At 49.2% G+C, this 5,950-nt stretch overlaps 1 long non-coding RNA gene across 1 annotated transcript; it reads right to left on the bottom strand.

Annotated features, from left to right (window-relative positions):
• Nucleotides 1-3,894: 3,894 nt before the first annotated feature.
• LOC122184285 lies at nucleotides 3,895-5,943 on the bottom strand. Its single transcript, XR_006180527.1, has 2 exons — nucleotides 5,436-5,943; nucleotides 3,895-5,339 (listed from the first exon to the last, which is right to left on the bottom strand). It is a non-coding gene; the product is annotated as an uncharacterized LOC122184285 (long non-coding RNA).
• Nucleotides 5,944-5,950: the final 7 nt, after the last annotated feature.

Here is a 5,950-nt window from a genome sequence, read left to right as displayed (position 1 = left end):
CATGAGGTCTCCTACAATGTATTTATAGCTCACTGTGCTGGAAATATCCACAGGGTGTCTGATTCCCTGCCCTGCGTTGGTGCCAGCGGGACGGGCTGTGAGCCCCCCAAGCAGCACTGGGGCAGGGGCTCACTGCTGCCCTCGGGGTGTTGGTTCCTTGCTGAAAGCTCACAGAGCTGTGCCATCGCCAGGGTCGCTCACGCAGGACTTCTCATCTCACTAGAAATATTTCTTTGTGTCCTATCAGGGTAGATCTTAACGAAGGCAGCGAGAGAGAGATAACAAAGTGTCAGTGCTGTATTGCATAACGAATCCCTGCAGAGCACAGGTACTACCGAAATGTCCAGATGTGGAGATGGTGGTGATGATGGTGGTGATGCTTAAACAAGCCCACATCTGTGCTGAGGTAACTCTGTTTCTCAGCAGCTTCCAACCAAGGCCTCTTCAGGGCTCCTCTTAGTGGGTCAGGTGCTGTGGGGCTGCAGAGGCTCACTCACAGTCGGTAAGCGCTCAGTGGGGCCGTCTCAGCACTGAGCACTGCACACAAGCACAAAGCAAGGAAGTGCTTTGATTTATTGCTTTTCAGAAATAGCTCTGTTCCATGAAGCATCAGAGCCGTGGCTGGTCCTGTCCTGCTGCCCCCACCGCAGCCTGGTCCACGGCCGGGCCACTGCAGCGAGCAGTGCTACTGGTGATGCAGGTGCCAGCAGCAGGGTATCCTGCTTTAAAGTCATTTCGTCTGGTGCTTGTTTAAGTCACTACAAGAAAATAGATGAAGGCTATAACATAAGAGGCTCCAGCCACCACTCTTGCAGGCAGGTGCACGCTGGGACCAGCAGCACAGCCAATACGGCTGATCTGCTGCTTCTCTGGCTGGCCTGAATTGGAGCACTTTCCTTGGACAAAGCGTTCCAGCTTTAATGAGCAAAACCAAACTAGGATCATCCAACCCCAGTCTCCTCCTCTGATGTCACTGGTACCTGGTGAGTCATCCTGCGTTGCCATGGTGATGCAGTGATGCTGGAGAGCGTGGGGATGCTGCTGCCCTGCCTGGGGAGCAGAGGCGGCCAAGCTCCCCCCCGGCACTGAGCCCCCCACCCTGCCATGGGCTGCCACACTGCGAGCTGCTGCCCATGGCCCTCTGCCACCTCCAAGGCTGACAGGATGCCGGCGGACGCCAGCGGTAAGTCAGCGCTGCCGGGGGTTGTGCTGGCTGTTGGGCATTGATGGGGTCCTACAGAGGCTGTCTCCCAGCAGGACAGGAAGGAGGCCGTAGGGACATCACCTGAGGCTGCCCTCTGCAGTCTAACCCCCTCGATGTGCTCCTGGCAGCCCCAGGGGCTCGTGACCCTGATTCCCAGCAATGCCCTCAGCCGGTCCCAGGAGCAAGGGGAGCAGAGCAGAGAGGCACAGGGTTGGGGTCTGCATGGGGACCGTGTCAGTGGCGTTGGTCGGGCACAGTGGGAACAGCAGCATCATGCTTCAACCCGTCCCCATCTGTTCAGAGCCGTGCTGTTAGGAAGTTTGTTTCTGTAATCCGTGGCATGTGCCAAATCCTTTGTACATGTCTAAAGGTGCTGCCTTGCTCGGGGCATCCCAGGGCGTGCTGACAACCCTGTGAGCCCTGCAGTGAGGGGACGTGTTGTACTTCCCTGCGCATCTCATCCCTGCTGGGGAGTGCTGCCCCACTGCTCAGCTGCTGTGTGCCATGCTGGGGGTGCTCACGGGTGCCACCCTGGCTTTGCTTTCTGCTCAGGTTGGAGTTTTATGGTCATAAAGTTCTTGCTGTAAGCAGGGCCTGGATAAGCAGGATTGAGATGTTTCAATTGCTCTGACTAATTTTCACATTAACATATTTCTTTAGCTACAGATTTAAGAGCATTAAAGTGCAACATGCACAAGCTGGCGGGGACCCAAGGGCGGGAGGCAGTTCAGGTTTGTTTTGGCATGTCTGGAGACAGGAGCAGAGGGAAGGACAGGGCTGCCAGGTGAGGAAGGAGCTCTGCAAGCCTGGTAAACTGGGAGCTGCGTGCAGGAGAAATAGCTGAATAGGCACTGCACCCCATCATCACAACAGCTCAACTCCACACACGTTACCTTCAAAAGCCGAATGAATGGAATACAGTATTGTGGTCTGGAATTAATTGGTTTTCCTTATTTACATGAAAAATATCCCACATGGCGTGTGGTTCCCCAGTGCACACAACTGTTGTGCTGCACATTCCTTATGATTACAGAACTGAATATAAGTAATTACTGATAACTGCATTATGCCACAGAAACTGCTCCTGTGTCGCTCGTAATTACGCTGAAGCGACTGCTCTTTTGCTAAGAATAATGCTGTGCTCCCTCTTCTGAAGGTTGAATACATGATGCACTGTCATGGGGATCTATTTTGTACCAGGGAGAAAAAGGCATTTTGAAACTGTTAGAGCAGCAGCTCAATAGGGTTCTGCCCATTCCCTCCTTTCATCCTCAGGTTACGTTAGCCTGGCTTCATTCATTCATGGGACAGTTTTTGACCACATCTTTGTTTACTTAGCGAATTCAGAGTAAGACAACTTTTCTAAACCACAAAACAGAACACCTCTGTGGTGTGTGCAGGGACCTGAGAGTCAATTTGTTCAGCCTTCTTCTCTTGCTGCTGCTGGCAGTACATGCAAGAGCCAAGCAGAAGGCAAGAGAGAGGTGAAGCTCTTCCAGCAGAGCCACCCACTCCTGTGCTGTGGCTGGGGGGATGTGAGAGCTCCACAGCAAAGCCAGCACGCACACTGGCTGCTGGGTCCCTGTGGGCTGTGGGTTATCAACCAGCTGGAGGGAAGAGAGTGCACTGCATAACCCAGACCAACGTGGTTTCTCCCTGTTTGCTCAGTGGCTGCGCTGCCTGCAGCAAACCAAGCTTTATGGTGTTTATACTCAGGGTATGGTAAACCTGGCAGTTTTTAAGGATCTGGTGGAGGGAAAGTTTCTCCCTTCTGCTAAGTGTGCTTTTCCTGGGGAAAAGAAGGAAGGAAGTGAAATATTAGTAACCTTTGGAAAGCGTGCTGAGTCCTAGCAGAGGAAAGTAAACTGAGCAGGAGTCGAGCTGTGTATGATACAGACAAACTTCCCAGTGTGCTGGAATCCCCAAGCTGTGATTCTTTTTGCCCTGGTTTAACTGGGAGCATTATCTGTCTGGTAGAGACATTCTGCCGTGTCCTCCTCCATAAATAGCTACAGGGAGACAGTGAAGCATAGGATCTCCATGCAGTCTCCTGCACAGTGCTCTTTCCTTCATCTGAAGGTGCTTTTTGCAGTGCTGAGGGAGGATTCCATTCACTGTTGGCCTTTCTAATAGGAAGGTGCTACTGCTAATTAGTGCCACCGATGGGTGAGCTCCTGACTCCATCCCCAGGAAGTATCCCTAACCCATACAATCCCAGTGCACAGCAGGTTTATATTCCTACAAACAATACGTATTTATTTTTATTAATCTGATGTCCTTGGGATGACAAGGGACTGATATTCTGTGTTTTTATCTCTCATACTGATAAATGAAACATGGTAGAAGAAACTGAAATCCTAGGCATTCTTCCAGTAAGGCAGAAAGCAAGCACAGGGGTTAGCTTTGTTACATGTAATAGGTGTTGTGCTTGAATATGGTAATTTGTCAAAGGTATTACCTCCCACTAATTAATCTCAGAGTTCTGCTGGAAGACAGGCTGTGCAGTATTTGTCAGTTCACATGTACACCCACTCTGAATGGTGGAGGGAGCCAGGAGAATGCTCCAAGAGGAAAATTATTGCACATAGAAAAGCAACCTGTTCTCATTTTCCCGAAGCCTTAAAGAATCTTTTATATGGAGTACAGGAAAGAAACAAGTGTTCTGCAAATTAAAGATGAATTTGCTGCCGTTGAACTGGGGAGTCATTTATTTTCGCTTGGAAAAAGCAAACCTATTTAGCCATCTACTGAGGATCCTCCCGTTTTAAGTGCAGGCTTTTTATCTCCAGGACAGTTTTGAGGATGCTGATGTTAGAGTTCTGACCAAACTTCTCAAACTACAAAGTTTCCCCAAACGTCAAATTCAGGTTTTGCTTAAGGACACACAAATGCCCTAAAGTAGCACAGTTACACGAGGTATTACCATGAAGGAAGAAGTCACAGCATATTTCTCATCTTTGGAAGAGAGTGATACATGAATGTAAATCCAAAGGACAGCACTGTAAAAAGGAAAGGGGTAGAAAGGTAGTAATAAAGTCAAGGTTTTAAGTTCAGCTGTAGCCTGTAAAAGGATGGCATTTTCTTTACCCCTACACTTCCTTCATGCTTTTTTCCCACAGTGTTCATTTTCTTGACCCAAACATTTCCACTTTTTTTTTATATATTCAGTTTCAGGTGTCTTAGTAATACTTGTTCTGCAGGAGTATCTGCCACTCTCTTAAATCATAATTTGTTTTTAAGTGTTTCTGACCGGTTTAGCAACTACATCCATTCTTCATCTATAGCAAAAATATATCAGAGGAAAAAGCAGGGCAGCTTTCTCCCAGCGTGTGCCTTCACCCTCACATACAGGTCACCTGCTGAGTCAAAGGGCCGTCCTGTTTCTGCAGCCCAATCCACTACCTAAATGAAAACATTCTTCTTGAGTTTAAGGGGATTTGGATTGGGCCTTAATACTTAATCTGGAAACAAGAGCTGCTTGTTACAGTAGTAACGTCATAAATTGACAGCCTGCTTTAAAAAAATTTGTGCTGAAAAGCAAACTCTTCAGAGATTATAAAACAATGAGCAAGTTGTTTACAAGGGACATCCACTTTAATTGCATACAATCTTGCAATTAAGTAGGCTGGGATAACCTTTGGACACCAGATCATACTTCCTGAATCACACTAGATCATACTCCTGAAATAGGTTGCCTGGCACTTTGAAAAGATACAGGGAAACGAATGCTGAATCTTAAGACTGATCCAAGTTAATCAAGAATTTGAAATGTGTGTCTTCCACATACATAGCAGAAGTATGAGACTCATAACGAAAAGTTAGGTAGGAAAAAGTCTGCTATCACCGCGTGAGGCCAAGCTTATCATCACATTTTCACAAGATAGCTATTAAGATAATTCATCGATCCAGTGTGTGCGTTAGAGACTCAAACCTTTTAATCATGTAACTTCAACTTTTCAGCTGAGCCCCGCTGCCATCAGTGAACCTCATCAGCTCAGTTAATCTGCAGGGTCACCATGCAGGGTGAGCTTGCTGCTTCCAGCAGGTATCGGTGAGCTTTCAGATGGCGGCCGGTGGGCAGCAGTGTCTGCAGGGCACCCAGGAGAAGGCCTCTATGGTGCTTGTGATGGCTTACCTACAGCCAAAAAGAAAAAAAGAAAATCATTATTTTATGCCTGTCAGCCATTTCTTGCTGTTTATCATGACACAAATTATTTGCTATGGAACGCACAGGCTGCGTAAGCCAGTCTTCTGCCTGGAAACCACCTCTGGCATCCTTTGATCAGGAGCAGATAGCAGCAGACCGAGCCCTGGGGGAGGTTGTTCCCAATAACCTGAAGAGAAGCATCACGGAGCTGCACCGCAAAGGGTTCCCACGAGGTGCTGTGGGGCTGGCTGGTGAGGGAGATGTGCATCCTTCACAGGACGAAGTAACATCTGACTGCAGCACTGCAGCAGTTCCTGTGTACCTGGAGGGTTTCCCGGTTAACGATTCACAGCACAGAGCTGGAAATTCTTTGCCGTTTATATGCAATAAGGGTGGCCGGGAGGAAACCAGCCGTGCGGTGCGGGGTGAGCAGTGCAGGCCGCAAAGCCCCGCTCTGTGCGTCTGACAACGCGCATCTTCCAGCCGGGGCTCCTCCATCTCACGGCTCGGTTCTCCCCACACACCCGCCGCGCACACAGGCCGCCCTCGCTTTCCTCGACGACCTCGCAGAGCCGGGCTGGCAGCGGCGGAGCTCCGCC

This window comes from Lagopus leucura, unplaced genomic scaffold (assembly GCF_019238085.1).
Source record: "Lagopus leucura isolate 7727_CA_CO unplaced genomic scaffold, USGS_WTPT01 Super-Scaffold_100022, whole genome shotgun sequence".
Classification (NCBI taxonomy): domain Eukaryota; kingdom Metazoa; phylum Chordata; class Aves; order Galliformes; family Phasianidae; genus Lagopus; species Lagopus leucura.
The sequence above is the reverse complement of the archived record's forward strand: the minus strand, read 5'-3'. Positions and strand labels throughout refer to the sequence as shown.